At 41.7% G+C, this 20,330-nt stretch overlaps 1 long non-coding RNA gene across 1 annotated transcript in view; it reads left to right on the top strand.

Moving 5' to 3' along the window:
* LOC123781953 (uncharacterized) overlaps positions 1-20,330 on the top strand; it is a 145,893-nt gene that overhangs the window by 65,277 nt on the left and 60,286 nt on the right. The window lies entirely within an intron of this gene.

Below are 20,330 nucleotides of genomic sequence, written 5' to 3'. Positions count from 1 at the left end.
ACTATCCTTAATCCACTTTGTCACAATGATTGCACTTTGTCTCCATCGTTTTGCGTTGTAGTATTCCAGAAATTTTATCCCACGTTCTTAATGTGGACACTCGAATGAAATCTTTTGGTAGAGCTATAAGAAATCTTTAAGGACTTTGTCCTTTTTAAAGTTCTGTCGAGGGGCGCCTGGGTGGCACAGCGGTTAAGCGTCTGCCTTCAGCTCAGGGCGTGATCCCGGCGTTGTGGGATCGAGCCCCACATCAGGCTCCTCCGCTATGAGCCTGCTTCTTCCTCTCCCACTCTCCCTGCTTGTGTTCCCTCTCTCGCTGGCTGTCTCTGTCTCTGTCGAATAATAAAAAAAAAATTTAAAGTTCTGTCGAAATGGGTTCAGCAAGTAGTTTACTTATTATTTCATAGCTTGGGAGTTATAAAATTGTACTAAGAGGAGCGCCTGGGTGGTTCAGTCGGTTAAGTGTCCAACTCTTGGTTTCATCTCAGGTCACGATCTCAGGGTTGTGAGACTCTCTCTCCCTCTTTCCCCATGCTCTCTCTCTCTCTCAAATAAATAAATAAGTCGTTAAAATTATACTAAGATATTTATATACACAGGTGATAATCTCCAAGGTAAAATTACCCTAATAAAATCTACCTTTTGGGATGAACCAATTCTCTTGATGAGGAAAGAATAAAGTCAGAAAAAAAAATGGCTGCAAACCTGAAATAGACTCAAAAATTTTAAATCCATCTTTCAAAGATCATCCCAGAACTTGTGCCTTCATCATAAAACAATTCATTATAATCAATTTTGAGTTATTCTTCCATCTTTTTCCTTATAAGCCTATTTGCCCAGTGTTGCTCTGCTGTGCCCTGTATTAAGACTTGAATCACAGCATATGTGTATACATGCATATCGTAAAAAATTCATAAATGTGTATACACATGTGCTCACAACATTCTGCTATAAAGGAAATGTCAGATTTACATATTCCCTGATTTGGAGAAATGAAAGTTTGATGACAACTTTCTATTGAGAAGCATATACATTAAAAAATAGACTCAGTGAAAGAATTAAAGAAGGGGCCCCTGGGTGACTCAGTTGGTTAAGTGTCTGCCTTTTGCTCAGGTCATGATCCTAGGATCCTGGGATTGAGCCCCGCATCGGGCTCCCTGTTCAGCAGGGAGTCTGCCTCTCTCTCTTCCTCTGCCCCTCCCCTGCTTATGCTCATTCTCTCTCTCTCAAATAAATGAAGTCTTAAAAAAAAGAATTAAAAGAATATCTTCATCTTGGCGTGGATATTGAAAAGCACTATTCAAAACCATCCAACATCACTTTTGCCTTTTTACTGCCCCCGATCCAGAACCTGCTGCTAGTATTATAGATACCAACGGTTGAAAGCACGGACTTCAGAGATCTAGATTTAAATCCCCTCTCTGCCACTTACTTACTGTGTGACCATGGGTAAGGTTCTTAACCTCTCTGAGCTTCACATTCCTCTTATGTAAAGTGGAGGCTGGTTAATGACACCTAGCATGGCATTGTTGTGAGAATTAAATGAAGTGACGTATTTGAAATGCTTAGCACAACACCTGCCATATAGCAAGCACTCGGTGAGTTGTAGCTACTAGTAGCAGCAGGGAGCCTAGTAGAAGTGCAAGGATTGTAAGCTTGGTGATGGAAACAAGGAAATGGCCACTACCATTTCCTACTCAGTGTGCACTAGGCTAGTAGCATTGTGTCACTGATACTGATTGAGCCCGTGTGGCTAGTATTAGGTACACTGAAGGACAACCTTCTGGAAGAAAGTGTAATTGAGAAAGCACGTGATAACTTTGAAATATATACAGTGACCCAGAAGTATTGTAAGTGGGAAGAGCTATGAATGATTTACATAGGGCATCAACACATCGGATATTCATGTGCTGGGCACTGAGGATAGAAAGATGCATAAGACAAGGTCCTGTCCTCAAGTCTGCTCCACTCTGGTGTGTGTGTGTGTGTGCGCGCACGTGTGTGTGTGTCCATGTGTTGGGGTGGAGGGAACCAGAGAAGCAAAGTTAGTGTGGTGAGAAGTTGAGGGATAAACTCAGCTATCAGGTTGTTCCCTCCTTGGATGATGATGTCCAGGGCTGGTCTCATGTTCCCACCCTGGGGAGTTTACAATCAAATGGAGAGGATGGATAAGGGAAGGGCCAGTGGCACTCCTAGAACAGTGCTATTCAACAGCAACCACATATCAAATTAAAATTTTCTAGGGCCACATTTAAAAAGGTAAAAAAAGAAAAAAGGTGAGATTAATTTTAATAATATATATTGTTTAAGTCAATATATCCAAAACATATAATCTATAAAATTAATAATGAGACTACTTTTTTTTTGGAACTGTCTTTTTTTTTTTTTTTTAAGATTTTATTTATTTACTTAGAGAGAGAGAGCACAAGCCGGTGGGGGGCGGGTAGGGAGAGGGAGAGGTAGAAATAGACTCCCCATTGAACAGGGGGCCTGATGTGGGGCTTGATCCCAGGACCCGGGGATCATGACCTGAGCCAAAGGCAGACACTTAACCGACTGAGCCACCCAGGCACCCCCTTTCTGAACTGTCTTTGAGATGTGGTATCTATCCACTTAAATTCATGGCATAATATCTTCATTTAGACAAGCCCTAGTAGGTCCATGAGATTAATGGCTGCCTTACGGACAGTTCTAGAGCTCAGCTACTCAGTCTCACAGTATAGGTGTGCCCTGGGTCCCATACTGACCTCCTGAATCAGGATCTACGTTTTAATGAGATCCTTGGTGAATCACTGACGCTTGGGATGTGCTGCCTGATGACTTGAAAAGCTGATTATTTGAGATCATACACTCCCTCACCTCTGATCATATTCGTGCTGTACATTTCCTTGTCAGAGATTAGGTAAACTATCTTATCAGAACCAGTCCAAAGGTAGGGTTCATTTTAGCCCTTGTTGGAATCAGTGGCATCTCATTAGGTTTTTCTAAGTCAGAAAGTTAAGATATTTTAGTGAAAAATGAAGGGTAGGGCCAAAGATGAGACAGTGTCAACTTTTTATTCAATGATGACACTACCATTATCATCATAGCTATTCTTTTCAGACATATAAAATGTTCTGAGAGGGAGAAAGAGGAGAGGAGGGATTGAGAGGGTCTGGTTAGTTTCCTAATTCATGGACTTTTCATTATGTCAGAGTCCTTCTGCCAGGGTTGACTTCATGGGCATATTAGGAGGGTCTGGTGCTTGTTTTTTTTTTTTAAGTTAAATTAAATTAAATCATTTGAGACAGAGAGAGAGCGCATGTGCACATAAAAGTGCGCATGTGTGATGGAGGGGAGGAGGCACAGAGGGAGAGAGAGAGAGGGGGGGGGAGAAGCAGACTCCCTGCCAAGCATGAAGGCTGAAGTGGGGCTCGATCCCAGGACCCTGAGATCATGACCTGAGCTGAAGGTAGATGCTTAACCGACTGAGTCACTCAGGTACCCCTGTCTGGCCCTTGTCTTAATGCTCTGCTGTTGCAGTGTGGAAATTCTTAATAATTTTGAACAAGAGGTTCTGAATTTTCATTTTGCACCAGGCCTTGCACATTATGTACCTTGTCCTGTTCTCCCCTAAGTGTGTTCTTAATATTCACCCGTATGCAGCTGTAAGAGAGTAAGTAGGGTTTGGGAGGAGCTGATGCTCTCTTTCACTTTCCCATCACCACAGTCTCTTTATAGCCCAAGAAATAAAAAAAGAGATAACCCAGGCCTTGGGGGGAACTAGACTCAATAATGTATGACATAATGGTGCTTTAAAACTGGATGTCAATGAAGGCTAAATGCTGTGACTATATAACAAAACACCATTCACCATGAACAAAGGATAAGTTCCTAAATCAACATGTGCAAATAGCCCCACCCTCCCAGTCATCTCCACCAAGTTTACTATTATTCATCCACTGTTTGTACAGAGCTCAGGTCCATCTGGGCAATGCCAGTGAGTCAGCTGGGTCCATCCGTGTTGAAAGTTGTATATGGGTGAAAGTTAAAAGGTTGACTTGCTTCTGTTTTGTCAGAATTTTAATAATAAAATGTAGTAATAAATTAAGTGTACAAGCATATTGGTACTTTTAGTGCTCAGACCCAAAATCAAATGCTTTGAGCCAACTCAAAGCTTTGAGACCTAAGAAAGCCATTCAATTTTTAATATTAATCCACTTGGTATAATTTGTGATGCCTTAAACTCAGAGTTTGGTCCATGGATCTGCAACATTGGCCTTGCCTGGGAGCTGGATATGGAAGACCCACAGTGAATATTATCCTCAACGGGGAAGAACCGAGAGCTTTTCCCCTAAGGTTAGGAACAAGACAGAGATGTCCACTCCTACCACGTAGTTCAGCATAGTACTAGAAGTCCTAGCCTCAGCAATCAGACAACAAAAAGAAATAAAAGGCATCCAAGTTGGTAAAGAAGTCAAACTTCCACTCTTTGCAGATGACATAGTACTCCAATAGAAAACCCAAAAGACTCCACCAAAAATTGCTAGAACTGATAACAGGATTTCAGCAAAGCTGCAAGATATAAGATCAATGCACAGAAGTCAGTTGCATTAATGTACACTAACAATGAAGCAGAAGAAAGAGAAATCAAGGAATTGATCCCATTTGCAGTTGTACCCCAAACCATAAGATACCTAGGAATAAACCTGACCAAAGAGGTAAAAGACAGGACTCGGAAAACTATAGAACACTTATGAAAAGAATTGAGGAAGACACAAAGAAATGGGAAAACATTCCATGCTAATGGATTGGAAGAACAAATATTATAAAAATGTCTATGCTACCCAAAGCAATCTACATATTCAGTGCAATCCCTATCAAAATACCATCGGCATTTCACAGAGCTGAAACAAACAATCCTAAAATTAGTATGGAACCAGAAAAGACCCCGAATAGCCAAAGTAATGTTGAAAGAGAAAACCAAAGCTGGAGGCATCACGATTCTGGACTTCAAGCTGTATTACAAAGCCTTATCATTAAGACAGTATGGTACTGGCACAAAAACAGACACATAGATCAATGGAACAGAATACAGAACCCAGAAGTGGACCCTCAACTCTGTGGTCAACTGATCTTCGACAAAGCAGGAAAGAGTAGCCAATGGAAAAAAAGAGAGTCTCTTTAACAAGTGGTGTTGGGAAAATTGGACAGCCACATGCGGAAGAATGAAACTGGACCACTTCCTTAGACCATACGCAAAAATAAACTAAAAATGGATGGAAGACCTAAATGTGAGATAGGAATCTATCAAAATCCTAGAGGAGAAAACAGGCAGCAACCTGTTTGACCTTGGCCACAGCAACTTCTTGCTAGACACGTCTCCAAAGGCCGGGAAAACAAAACAAAAATGAACTACTGGGACTTCATCAAGATAAAACACTTTTGCACAGCAAAGTAAACCGTCAACAAAACTAAAAGGCAACCTGTGGAATGGGAGAAGATATTTGCAAATGACTTATCAGATAAAGGGCTAGTATCCAGAATCTATAAAGAACTCATCAAACTCAACACCCAAAAAACAAATACGCTAGTCAAGAAATGGGCAGAAGACATAAACAGACATTTCTCCAAAGAAGACATCCAAATGGCCAACAGACTCATGAAAAAAATGCTCAACATCATTCAGCCTCAGGGAAATCTCATACCAGTTAGAATGGCTGAAATTAACAACTCAGGAAACAACAGATGTTGGCGAGGATTCAGAAAAGGGGAACCCTCCTACACTGCTGGTGGGAATGTAAACTGGTGCAGCCACTCTGGAAAACAGTATGGAGGTTCCTCAAAAGTTAAAAGTAGAGCTACCCTACGCCCCAGCAATTGCACTACTGGGTATCTACCCCAAAGATACAAATGTAGTGATCCAAAGGGGCATCTGCACCCCAATGTTTATAGCAGCAATGTCCACAAGAGCTGTGTAGAAATCTGGGGCAGGAACCTTCCAGTGTGGCTGGAGCAGTGGTCCCTCACAACCCAAGCTGGTGCTGAGGGATGGAAGGGCCGAGACCAGGGGAAAGGAGGCCAGAGGTAAACGGCTATGGTGTGCAGACGGCCTTGTCCTGCAAGGACTCTGGCTTTTCCTCTGTGTAATACGGGCAGCCAGTGAACTTTGCCCGTGGAGTAATCCCGTATTATCTTTAAAAAGAGACCTATCGACCTCACTTTATAAAAACTGATTTTAAATGACCGGAATAGATAATATACCACTTTTTCTTTACAATCATTTGAGGAAAAGTAGTATCACTGGTAACACACACACACAGATTTGAATGCAAAGAAATTAAAATAAAGCTACAGAACAAACTGGTAATGATTCAGAGTGAGACCCCAAACACCTCCCAAGTAGGGTCAGAAGCTTAGGACTCTGGTAATAGAGGCGGAGTCTGGGTAACTTGAGTTGCCTTTCATTCACGTATCCATTTGGCTTTCCTTCCACCCATCTGATCATTAGGAATTCTGGGAGCCTCGTGTCATCCAGGTGCAAATATGAGTAAGCGTGTTTTCCCCTCGAGGAGTCACAGCCTAGGCAGAGAGGCTAGCCTAGGGCTTGCAGGTGGACGGACATGGGAGCACCTGGCGAAAGTGGCACATAGGGGGGGTCTGGCACAGACAGCGGAATATTGTGCCGCAGGCCCCATCTGGCAGACATGGTATTCTCATCACAACAGACTGTTACATGGTACTGAAGCAGCAGCTTTCACTTTCCTTTGAAAAATCCTTTCAAGCTTATTCACAGCCTTTGCCTTTATTCCATGATCGCCAGGCAATTTTCTGACATCTAGTTTGTAGGCACATTGATCAAGAGACAAGGTGCACTGGATAGTGGTCAAACCCCAACACCACTTTCACTGTAAATGAATAGGGGTTCTCTTGTTAATGCGGTTTATATGATTCCATTCCCTTAGCTCCTTATCAGCCTTGAGTGGACTGATAAAATACAATTTCTGATCCTTCAGGTTTGAGGAATGGATCTTGGCCACCAAACGTGCTTTGAATGGCTAAGCGTAATAAAGTGCAGGGGTCTGGCATGCTTCTCCGGAAGTACTCTGTCCATCTTCCTCACCGTGAGTACAAATGTACAAGTGTACCCCTACAGCCACAAATGTGACACTGACAGCCACATAAGGACACGGCACAATAATACCCAGCCCTGTATCCCACAAAGTAGGCTGTCTGAAGAAGGGGCTGAAATAGCCCCAGCTTCACACAGGGCTGTGCAGAGATCTTAGGTGAGGTCTGGATACAAAGTCTAACACAGTATGTGCACAGTTGATAGTTAATAAATGAATGAATGAATTAGTATGAGGGCTTCCATTTATCTGTTTTAAAGAGGAAGACACTTCTTTGTCTTTAAACTCCTTCCTGTTTTTATGGACCAATTAAAACGTGTTTTACTATGTTCCTTATTCGGTAAAGGAATTCTGATTGCATATTTCTGTAGGTAAATGAACATAAAACAATCATTTCATGTTAGCTTTGTCGTGGGAAAGAACACAGAACCCGGAGTCGAGAGATGTAGGATTTTACTCTCCGTGTTGCTGTGACCATGTTTCTTTACTTTCCAGGAAATAGTATCATTGAAGATAAAAGGAGTCATTTGGGCTCCAAAGTCTTAAATTCCACGTTGCAACTTTATTTTTTTCCCAAAGGTTTATTTATTTATTTTAGAGAGAGAGTGAAAGGGAGTGAGAGAGAGTTTGTGTGTGTGCACATGAGCTGGGGTGGGGGGGGTTGAGGGAGAGAGAGAGAAACAAAGTCCCCATTGAGCGCGGAGCTCATGGGCTCGCTCTCAAGACCCTGAGATCCTGACCTGAGCCAAAATCAAGATGCTTATCTTATCCAACCCAGGCGGCCCCCTCCACCTTGCAACTTTAAAAGAAATATTTATTTATCTCTTGCTCCCTCTGCTGGATGAGATTGGCTTTGTGCTTTGCTCTTATAATGAATATATCGTGTAGCTGTGGGATTTTCTTTTTTCATTTTGTACTTAAAAATTCCCAAACTTATACTGAACTATAATTAGACTCGAGAAATCCTTTAACTCAGTGGTTCTCGTCATTAAGCTGCACACTGGACTCTCCAAGGGGCTTGATATCATAGGCTAAGGATATAATTCAGGCTTTTACCGTGTTCAGTGTTTTTGTCCTGGAGGATGGCATTTGGCCATATGATTTCAAATTTAAGAAACCAGAAGCCATGATACTTTGTGTTTTTAACCCGGGGACCATTGCTTTAAATCATCATGGACATTTAAAGGAATATATCAAAATATTGAACTAGTTCTGGGTAGGGGCATTCATATTTCTCCTGACTTGATCCTTCAAATAAGACTACGTAGAACTTGCCTTCAGGGTCCTACCAAGTTCTTTTAAGAGTATTGTGTGACTGCGTTGCTCTTCTACCCTTCTTCTTTCACTGTTATATTACTTCAGATAACTCAGATGACTTCCTAGAACTCTTACGGTTTTTGTAGCTAATAGTGAGCCTGAAAAATGGGCCTGCAGGAATGGCTGTTGTCTCGGCCACTGTGATTAAGAAAGCCAGATTCACATTGATTTTATTGCAAGACTCAGATGCATTAATGAGCCTATGTTCTAATTTGCTTGGTATTCAGACCTTTTAAATGTTTTCTTCCCAGATTCTCTTTTTTCTAAGAAGAGGCCCCTGCCCCCCCCTTTTAAAAGATTTTTATTTATTTATTTGACAGAGAGACAGCCAGCGAGAGAGGGAACACAAGCAGGGGGAGTGGGAGAGGGAGATGCCTGATGTGGGGCTCGATCCCAGAACACCGGGATCATGCCCTGAGCTGAAGGCAGACGCTTAACGACTGAGCCACCCAGGCGCCCCAAAGCCCCTGCCCTTTTAACACTTGGTCTTTGGCACTGTCTGCATTGTCTGCTTGTGCTGGGTCTGCATGGCACAGTCACCACTTGGTCCCACAGTCGTGGTCAGTGGCGGTTTCACGTCACCGACTGGCCCACATTCTCGTTCCTGTAGCGCCTAAGAGAGTGAGGCAATGCAGAGAACATGATTTTAAAATCTCCTCTTCCCTGAAGCTCTTTTATTAGGACACTTGTGTTAAAAAGAGAAGACTAATTTTAAAAAAATGCTCATGTATCATGGAGAGCAGAGTTGCCTAAATGACAAGAAAGATACATTAAAATCCCAGCCTCTCTTTTTCCTGGTCAGAGGAATTCCAAGTATGCCCCAGGGGAGAGTTGTGAGGCTAGAGGGTTTATGTCCAGTGTCCCCAGCCCCCGACCACTGTGTCAGTCAGGAAGGGAAGCCTGCCCCCCGACTTCCCACCCTCAGGCTCTACTGTGTATCTTTGTCAATTTTTGATGGACTCATTACATTCAGCCTGAATCGTATGAAATTGCCATTTTTGTGGGTCAGACAAGTGGAATATCAGCAGTTTCATATAGTTTGGCCTATTTCGAACAAAACCCTTGACCAGTATTTGTTTCAAGTAAGGAGTTAAATTCTTTGTTGTTAAAGAGATTTGTGTTCAATGAGCTGTTGTAGAAGGCTGTATATTTTTATTTTTATATTTAGTGGAGAGGGAAGCTTAAGGAAGAGAAGTGAATATCTGGTCAATCTGTTTTGGTTGTCTTTTTTTTTTTTTTTGCTACCGTACATGTTATGCAAACTACTGAGATTTAAGGTTGCCTTGGGCATGAATTGTGAACGTTTGGTGTCCCTATATTCCCTCACGGGGCTATGCGGATATTGATCCTTGTCCAACCTGAGAGCCCCGATGAGGAAAAAGAATATTGAGTTCGGGCCTAAGTTGCCTCTTTGGTCAGCAGGGGGCGCTCTTGCTCTTCTTATCTAATAAAGCCCCCCGCCCCCTTTCCGAGGCTCCTGGGAGGTGGGGCCAGGGGAACCTAAGCTTGTGAGTCACCATTCTTATCCTTCCTACTCTGTGCAAATTGGCATTTTGCAAAGAACAGCATTGTTCATTGGTGAGCAACAGTTGACCAGTCATCCTGAAAAAACATTGGGGAAACTCTACAACTTTAACAGTAAAAAACAAAATATATCCTTTATATTATTTTTGCCATTAAGCATGAATTACCTGGGGGAAGAGCAGATACTTTTCAATCTCTGAAGTTATTACACCAGCCCTAAATTATTCACGTGTTCTTTATTTAGCCGTGTTCATGTTTAGTAGTGTGCAAAAGGTCAAAAGCAATCTCAACTGTCAGAAAGGTATAATAGTCTGTCCCCTTTCCCTGGCAGAGACGTTGTTATAGTTGGGCCTATTTCTGCTGTAATTTCAACTCATTTTCTCCTGGTCTAATGTCTATAGACAAGGTTGGCAGATTTCCTTCTGTAAAATATTTTAAGCTTTGTGGGCCAGAGAAACTCAGTTGTAACTATTCAGCTCTGCTGCTGTAGCCCGAAGAAGCCATAGACAATGTGCAAGCAAGTGGGTGTGGCTGTGTCCTGATGAAACGTTATTTATAATTTGGCCAACCTATAGGCATCTACAGAGATTTAAAAACTGGCTAATCTTCCATATATCTGTTATTTTATATTCTTTATAAGTGCAAGCTCTTCTCTAATGAACAAGAGAATAATCAGGATTTTTAAAAACTATTAATTTAAATTCCAGTTAGTTAACATACACTGTAATATTAGTTTCGGGAACAAGAGAATAATCAAATCCAAGAATGTCCGCTGTCTGGTGCCACTCCTGTTTAGAATTGATGCCTGGTCCCCCTTAAAGCATTCCTCACCAGCGTTGTTTCCTCTGCTTGGAAAGCTCAGAGTTTCTGTTTTCCCTGTAAGCAAGGCAGTGCCCCGAAGAACCGAGAAGATGATAAAAATCCACAGAGGTTTATAAGGAGATCACGCAGCAGTTTAGAAACCAGCACTGCTGGATTTGTGAACTTTTAATCTTTTCATTTGTCACGCCATTTAATCCATATTTTAAAAGAAAAATGCCACAGTATAAAATAACAGGCACTAACTAGCCTGAAAGATCCCAGGAAAATCTGGTTTAAGGTTTTTCTAGGAGTTGAGCCAAGAACATTTTTCTTTCTACCTTTCGATCTGTTGAAAGATACACAAGATACTTGGATGCCTTGAGGACACAGATGCCAATATGGAAATAAACTCTGACAAGTCGTCTTGCAGAGGGAGCAGCACTCAGAGCAGGGACCATTGTAAGAGCAGGAGCTGGCACTTTTGTGTCTACTGCCTGATCTCAAACCCATCTTTGTACTCTTTCTGTGAATGATTCTGTTTCTCTCAAGTTTGAGTGGGTTGGGGGAAACTGAGGTACACAATTGCTGCCTGTGGTTTCAGTCCCACTTCACCTCCTCTTAAACTCCCCCTTCCCCTCCTGGCTTCTGATAGTGGTGGCTCCATACCCCTCTCCCGCCCTGCAAAGAGACCTTCATCTGGGGCCGCTGCAGAGGGGAAGCTAGAGGACACCAAAGGCAGGAGAGGCTTTTATATCAAGCCGATTTTATGGAAATACATAAATGCCAGAGGTTGCTTCGAGGTACCAACACAAAGCTGGGGGGCAGGGCAGGAAGGGAATATCTGAGAGGCCTCCAAGCCTCCCCTTGCTGTGGGACTCACACAAGCACAGGAGGGCCTTCTAGATATCTTTTGGATCTTTTAAGCATAGAAGAGCCACTTAGAAAGTTTTATTTCTAGAGGATTGGGGGGTGGGCTCTGAATTCTCCCCCTTACGTGCTCCTGGTGGGTGAGGTGGGGAGCGGTGAACTCTAAGGACTACCCGGAAGAAACTGGCAGAGCATATTTGTGTATCAAAGCCTTGACCTCAGCTCCTGACCCTACTCTCCATCATTGCCCCACTTCAGGTGTCCTGTGGCTCCCTCCCACCCAGCCTGCCCAGGGTCTGGACCCCGGATGGGTGTCTGGCTTGCCCAGAAGTGCAGGCTTCCTTCTGCCAGTTGCCTGAAGACATTGCAGCACCTGTCTGGACGCTGTGGTTTTAACACTTTGCCTGCTGTAAAAATAGTCAGCAGGACTATGCTTGTCACTGGGGGCTTATTTCTACCTTCTGCTTCCTGTGATCAGGGAGGGCACAGACTGTAGACATCTGCTATTCGAAGGCAGCCCCAGTATGGTCTGACACAGAATCCCGTCCTGGTCACTCTGACCTCTGACTGGCCCAGGAACAGTGTGGCTGGGGTGGAAGAGAGAAGACTTGAGTACTGTCATCTCCTCTCTTGCTATTGGCCTCAGGTGCATCCGTATTAGAGGTAGGGGCAGAGGAGGAAGACAGATGATGATGCCTTGTCTCCTGTAGAGAGGCTTCTTCCAGAACTTTCTAACCACCTAACATTGTAGAGGGAAGAAGAGGGGACAGAGTGAGAAATGGAATTACCCACGTCCCCATAACATGGCTCAGCTCGCTGTCCATGCAGGAATGATGGAAGGGGCTACCTCCCTCCTCAGAGCTGCCAGCCCGTAGGTGTGTACATTCTCCCAACTCTCAGCGCTGTAGCAAGTATAGCTCGTAAACTTTTAGGTGACTGTTATCGCTGTGTGTATGTTAGACCTTTCTTTGAATAACTGAAAGATAAATACATTTAGATTTTCCACGGTTTCCCCAAACACTTGAATTAATGAGTTTTCTTGGAATGCCCTTTTCGTCTGCCAGCTGATTATGATTTTCAGAGGACACTAATGACAACCCAGGCGTGATGCCTCCAAAGCCCTACATGAAGGCGGTTTGCATCGCAAACCTGCCATTCAGGTAATGACTGCCGCCCTCTGGAAAAACAAGCTGGGCCTCACGAGGGGAAGGCCGTGTGGTAATGCGTTGATATTTGAGAAGGGTGTGAGGCCCAGTCATAGGAGTTGACTTGGTGGAAATGGGCAGAAGGGTCACGGATGACTTTATGAAGTTTTTGTTGAGTGTGGGAGAAAATTTCAAGAGGGTAGAAAGAGCTTTACTGGAGAGACATGCTTTCTTTTGTCTCTCAGCTCAAATCAATTTCCTTATCAAAACACCAACAAAGGTGTAATTATTATGACTACTTACTATGATTATGGGTGACAGGCATTACAGTTGGGCAAAGGGACGGTTTTGTGTATTTTAATTTCCTTCTCAGAAGTTCTGACTTCATGAGCTTCCCTATTTTGTCTTCCTCGTAGTGACTGGCTTCATAGCAGGCATGTGCCAGAAGCTTAATAAATGCCTCCTGATTGGCTCTTAATTCCAACTCATATGTGGATTTCTCGAAAACAAAGAATGGTAAAATTAATAACAATAATGAAAACAGCCAGGTCAAGCTGGTTTGCGTGGAACAGGACGTAATTTCACAGAGTTATTGTTGCTTTGCTTAAAACTTCAGCCATCGTTTGGTTCACTGAGTGACAAAATGGTCCTTGAAGAGAATCTAGGAAGACTTTTATAGGCGAATATGCCTGTGTAAATAGCGGCATACGTTTTAGTGCTGTGTGAGAAGCATGATAGACAACTTCTGATGGGTGTTTTTCACCCTCTCCAATGGGTCTGGCTAGTGGTGAACTTTTCATGTCAGGTACTCATGCAATGAGGCCAGGAATAATTTGGGACAAAGTGATCAGTTTCCTTGGTTCCCTGACTTTATTCTGTTTTCCGCTGTTGACCAGAACCAAGAAACCCTTTCTTCAAGGATTTTCTTAATCAGTGAGTACTCTTGCAAGCCTCACTTGCCTTGAGCAAGATGGTGCCGATCGGATTCGAATGATGCCACCTTTCCTACTGTATTTTTCATCCAGTTCAACCTCTACTAAATCTATTGAGACTAGCTTGTGGATAGGACGTTCATTCTAGGGGATTTATCAATGGCTAATGGATTGAGCTCATCTTGCGACTTAAAGTGTGGTCCCTGAATCAACAGGTTCAGCATCTCTGGGAGCTTGTTAGTAATGCAGAATCTTGGACTCCAACCCAGACCTACTAGAAACCCAGAATGTGCAATTTTAACAAGATCATCAGATTAAAAAATACACACACACATATTAAGATTTCAGAAGCACTGATATACGTATAAGTTTTGGGATTAGATGTTGACCCCAAATGACTGCTTCCCAGAATGTTGGACATGATGAATGGGAATCTTCACGATATGTTTTTGTGATGACACTCTGGATAAAATGTTTCCATTTGATGACTTTCGAGCATATTTTGTGTAACTATGGCTCATCCATCGTTACCATCTTCTCTTTGTCCTTCTTTTTCTTATTCTCTGAGTGTGTGGGGGATATAACTTTGATAGAAGTGAGTGTAAGGTCTAACTGGACAGACTAAGGGGCGAGGTCCTCTAGTTTCGGAACTTGCTAAGCCCTTCCTTGGTGTTGACCTCTGTACACAGAGGATTGAATGCTTTGAGGTTTGGGACATGGGAAGGTAGCTTTTAGTCATAAAAGCCTGTCCGTCTCTAGTCCTGAGTGTGTATTTCTGACTCCTTTGTAGTATTCTAGTACAGTGTACATTCAGATTTCACACTACATTCTGGACTCTCACCTTAGATAAAGACCATCAGCAAGAGTTCATCAAAACGTGTTGCCTGCATTAAGGTTTTCTAGAACTCTTCAGCAACCATTTTTTGACTGCATGATACAATAAAGAGAGCAAGTACATTGGGTACAAATTCTGGTTCCACCATTTCTACCTATATGACCACAGGTCAGTTAATTCATTTAGCCCCAATTTTCTTAGCCTGGAGTGAGGATAATAATACCTTGCAGGGTTGTGACAGTGTTCAATGAGATCGTGAATACAAAGGTCAGTCAAGAATAGTTGTTATTGTTAAAGTTTCTTCTAGTATATGTGTGTACATATGTCACATGGGTGAGTTTACATTGTGCATGCGTACTTAAAATTAGCATAAATTGACATATGGTTTTTATTCAGTGACTCATAATTTTATTAGATGGCTTCTAATTTAAATTTTAAAGAGAAGTTTTGGTGCATCGGACAGTCCATGTAGTGGTATAACACACACACACACACACACACACACACACACACACATACTCAGAGTTCTTCGGTAAAACTCCTAAGTCTGTTTAGTTTAGATCATGAAGTATGTCAGAGGCACTGTCATCTTTTCCTTTTTGCATGACCTCACTGCAAATATATTTGAGAAACTCTCTAATCCTCTTCAGAAAGAAGGTGACGTATAGATGTTATGATAGAATAAATGAGATGGGGAATGACTCACCCACATGGGAGTGATCTCAGTCATGTGGTAAGGCGGAGAAACCAACATTTTATGATACACAAATAACCAACAAAACACTTCAGAGGATATATATATAAACACCAAAAATCTTGAAAGTATTTATTGATATAAGAGTATAGCCTAGTGAAGAGACAGGCCTAGAATGAATGGACAATATTTAAGGGTCTTAGTGACTTAAAAAACATTATAACTAAGAGCTACCCGATAATCATGATCACCTTAATCTGTAGGTTAAGGCCTTGCAGTTTTAGGTGAAGGAGAGCATTGCTCGCCTACATGGAAAACAGGTCACCTTTCAGTGAAGCTCTTGGTCTGCGTGATACTTACTGTTAGCTTGTTTATAGAGATGTTGTTAATGTCCCTGGAATGAGGAACTGAAAGACAGAGTCAGAAGGAATCAAAACTCAAAGATAAGAAGAAGGAGAATTTACGTGGGCATCCCGGTGTGCTTGAACGAAGGGCAGGGGACGTCCCTCCTTTCCAGGTTGGACTTACACTGCTTGGTCCCCATTTGTGAAGAGGCAGAGAGGAGAGCTGTAAACATACATACATGGGCATTGGCTTTGCTCTCTGCTCTCTCTGAAGAGTGAGGATCTTGACTTTTCTCTTGGATGTTTTGGTGCTTCATCTGTGATTATTGGACTGGGACTTCCGTAGAGATCCATTTCACCGACTAAAATCTCGGTTGAAAGGTTTGGACTAGACTTAAATCAGCTGTTGTCACTGAACAAATAATAGACTCTTATTTTAAATACTCTGTTTTGTTATCCATGGTCACATGAAAAACTACTCCCAAACGTACTGGCTTAAAACAACAATCATTTTATTTGTTCATAATTTTGTGGGTCAGAATTTCAGATTCAGAATATTGGGGCTGGCTTATCTCTGCTCCATGATGTCTGGGGCCTCAGCCTCTTTGGCTTGAAAGGCTGGGAACCAGCTGCAATGGCTGGAGCGGAGTCATATGTCTGGAACTTCGGTTATGGCTGTTGGCTGGGTTCCTCAGTTTTCCATGTGGCCTCCCTGTGAGGCTAGCTTAGACTTCCTCACAGCGTGGCTGTCTCAGGGTAAGTGAGCTTCTCATATGGCAGCTGGCTTCCTAGAGGGCAATTCTAAGAAGATATAAGCCCCGATGTGTAAGCATTTATTAAACGTCTGCTTGTGTCTTGCTTGCTGATGTTCCATTGACCAAATCAAGTCACACAGTCAAGCTCAGAGTCTACGTGGGAAAGACTTCAGAAAGGCCTGAGACCTGGTGGTGTGGGTTCACTGAGGCCAGCAGTACCTACGACATAGCCAGAAAATGATGTTGTTACTTAGTATCCATTTTCTATTGTGAAAGGCTACATAGGTGTGTATGTAACTATGGTACAGTGTTGCTTAATGTCCATAAAATGTATTTTTAGAATTAGGTTATTTTTAATCCCAAAGAAATGGTATGCTATATTATTTGACACAATGTGAACTTTATTTTTTTTTAAAGATTTTATTTATTTATTCGACAGAGAGAGAGACAGCCAGCGAGAGAGGGAACACAAGCAGGGGGAGTGGGAGAGGAAGAAGCAGGCTCATAGAGGAAGAGCCTGATGTGGGGCTCAATCCCATAATGCCGGGATCACGCCCTGAGCCGAAGGCAGACGCTTAGCCACTGTGCCACCCAGGCGCCCCACAATGTGAACTTTAAAAAAAAAATCTCCATGCTACATAAAGCTGTCATTAAATAATTTATATTTAAGACTATCTGTACAGAAAAAAAAATATCCGAACTTTAGTACCTATTGCAGGCTTACTTTTCTCTGGCAATTATTGGCATTTTTACAAATTGGTTCCAGCTTAAAAGCTCATACCTTAATTATTTTGGTTTTTCAATTGTTCACTCATTTAGAATTATTATTTTTAATTTGCTATGAGTTTTAAAAATTTTATGGTGCTTTTTTCAATTCTGATGTTTCCGTATGTCAGGGATGCTACATATAGCTAAGAATGAGATCTGAGTCCCAGGAGAGCTGGGCTAACCTTTCTAGACTTTAGCTTCCTCATCTCTTTACCAAGAAGGTTTGGTCAATTGATTCCTGTTTTCTTCTAATGCTACTATTTTTTTTTTTTAACTCCATGTGATGCCTGATTAACTATTAGAGAAATGTAAACTGTGCATTTGGGAAATACTAAAACAATCTGATATTACCTTAAGGAAGGAGTTACTTAGGTGTTCCTGAAATTAAATTTTTTACTTACTTCACTTAGGGATGTTTTCCCCGTGAATCTCTTACCTGCATATGTTACTATTTTGTTTTGCTAAAAAAAATGTAAGAGGTGAAGGAAATGAAGAAACTGAATAACATGGCAAATTTTCATCACAGAAACGTATTACAGGAGCATAACACTGGGAAAATATTTGACTAAGCAACTGAAAGGGATTTTACTAAGATCAGGTAGAAGTGAGTTTGCAGAGTTTTGTGAAATTCATATTAGTATTTGTCTTACCTGTAAGTTTTTATTCAGTTGTCCTTCTGGGAAGGACCTTCCAGTCTGGTAAAATGAAACTCTATCTTCACAAGCTTTTGGAAGCTTTTCTTTTTCTATTAGCTGTCATTCATTCTTATGAGAGTATTAAACAATTAGTAATGTGGGAAATGGACTGAAGTGGTAGGTTCTCAAAATTGTCTATATGTTGTAATTACTTGGGGATCTTTCAGATGTATTGATGCCTGGGTCCCGACCTTCAAAAACCATGATTTAATTGACCTATAATGGCCTGGCCATTAGAATTCTTAAATCTCTCCAGGAGATCCTGAAATGCAGTGGAGTTTGAGAACCTCTGCCCTAAAGCATTCTTGGATCTCTTTCTCTTACCATTTTTTCCTACGGTTCTTGCCCTCTTCTCAATTTTATGACCTCTTCCCCCGACGTACAATTGCTACATTCCTCAATAATGAATTTTTTATAGGTTTAATTCCCGATTTCACACATCATTAACAGGGTAGGTGTATAAAAGCATTAATGGAAAAATAAACATTTAGTAAAGGCATGTATTTGATTGGATGGACACATATTAGATGGGTCTATCCACTCAGCCATGTTATGGTACCTTTGGAAAATATGTTGCCATAAATATTAATTTCCAAAGTAATATTTTATATCTCTCTGGGTTAGCCAACTATTTGTTTAGTTGGGTCTTGGGTAATGGAATAGGTGCAATTTGCTCAAAGTGTTTCTGGAATGAAAACAATATAACTTAATACCAAATCCTTTATGTGGTTTGGGTGTGTGTTGGTCAAAACCAAATACAACTGAAAACTTCTGTGCTTAGTAAGTCACCTAAACATGCGGCACTAATCAATTTGTAATGGGTATTTTGAAATATTTTTGGGATGATTTAGATGCAGGGGAGAAGTTATTCTATGTTGCCTCACATGCAATTGTCTTTTTTTAAAAAAGATCTATTTATTTATTTGAGAGAGAGAAGGAGAGAGTGGGGAGGGGAGTGGTAGAGGGAGAAGAAGAGGGAGAGAATCTCCAGCAGATTCCCTGCTGAGCATGGAGCCTGACGTGGGGCTTGATCTCACCACCCTAAGATCATAACCTGAGCTGATACCAAGAGTCGGACGCTCAACCAGCTGAGCCACCCAGGTGCCCCACAATTGTCTCTTTATTCAGGTAAATGGTTTAACTTTTTCTGCTTGTCTCTACTTGGTGAAATAGAGATGCTATGGCCTAAAAAATCCATATATTAACTTCCTAACCCCCACAGGTGATAGGTGAGGCATTTGGAAGGTGCTTAGGTCATGGGGGTAGAGCCCTCATGAATGGGTTTCCTTACAAAAGAGACCCTAACATCTCCCTGGCCTCTTCTCGCATTCGAGGACACAAACTGTGCACCAGGACAAGGGCCTTCATCAGAACACAACCAGCCAGTGCCTTGATTTTGAACTTCGCAGCCCTCAGAACTGTGAGAAATAAATTTCTGTTGTTCATAAGCCCCCCAGTCTGTGGTGTAGTTATAGCTGCTTAAATGGACCAAGGCAAGAGCAATGGATTATTATTTTTTTTTAAAGATTTTATTTATTTATTCAACAGAGAGATAGAGACAGCCAGTGAGAGAGGGAACACAAGCAGGGGGAGTGGGAGAGGAAGAAGCAGGCTCATAGCGGAGGAGCCTGATGTGGGGCTCGATCCCATAATGCCGGGATCACACCCTGAGCCGAAGGCAGACGCTTAACTGCTGTGCCACCCAGGCGCCCCAAGAGCAATTAATTATTAATAGGGTGACCAACCACCCCAGTTTGCCTGGAACTGAGGGGTTTCCTGGGCAAACTGGGATGAATTGATCACCTTAATGGATACAGTGAAAATTAACAACACTTCAAGGATATTTTAGACCCCTGACTGAAAAATTATTCATATGTTATGATTTCCTATTGCCAAATCATATATAAATTATGGTGGTAAATGGAAGATTAGTGATTATTTTCTGGGCATAGTATTATAATTTTCCCTTCAGCTTATCATATTTTTTTGAATATACTTCAAAAGATTTTGCTAGCAATGCTCAAACTTCACATTGAGAAAATATGTATATTAAACGCATAATTTTTAGATTTTAAGAAAGAGATAATAATGTCTAAAATGAGAGAGTAAATTTGTGCTAAAATGGAAAAAATTTAATTTTTAGACCTGCCTTGAGACTCTAGTACCCTATTAATGTAAGGAAGTTCTTGTAGTAAAATGAAACAGAAAAGGAGAAATAATAAAGTCTAACATGGATCCTCTCTTGTCCCCCAAAACATCAAACGTCTCCGCAGACAAAGACCGCACAAAAAAACCTCACTGAAACTGTTCATATATTGGTTATTTTTGAGATTCTTTGAAGTAATCATATAGTACAGATAAATTTATAATTTTACTCCAGAGAATTAGTATATCTCATTTAAACCAATAACACATTTTTGCAATGATGTGATTATCCTGGGTTCCTTTTGCCTGATTTCAGATCGTTAGGAGTTGGTTTTCCATTCTTTGGGCATTAAGAATCAGAAACACCAATTAATTGCCTTAAAGGGAAGACTAATTCAG

The sequence above is a fragment of the Ursus americanus genome, chromosome 23 (assembly GCF_024610735.1).
Source record: "Ursus americanus isolate L20-20 chromosome 23, mUrsAme1.1.p, whole genome shotgun sequence".
NCBI classification, from domain to species: domain Eukaryota; kingdom Metazoa; phylum Chordata; class Mammalia; order Carnivora; family Ursidae; genus Ursus; species Ursus americanus.
Note: the sequence above shows the minus strand (reverse complement) of the source record. Positions and strands in the feature narration are given on the sequence as shown.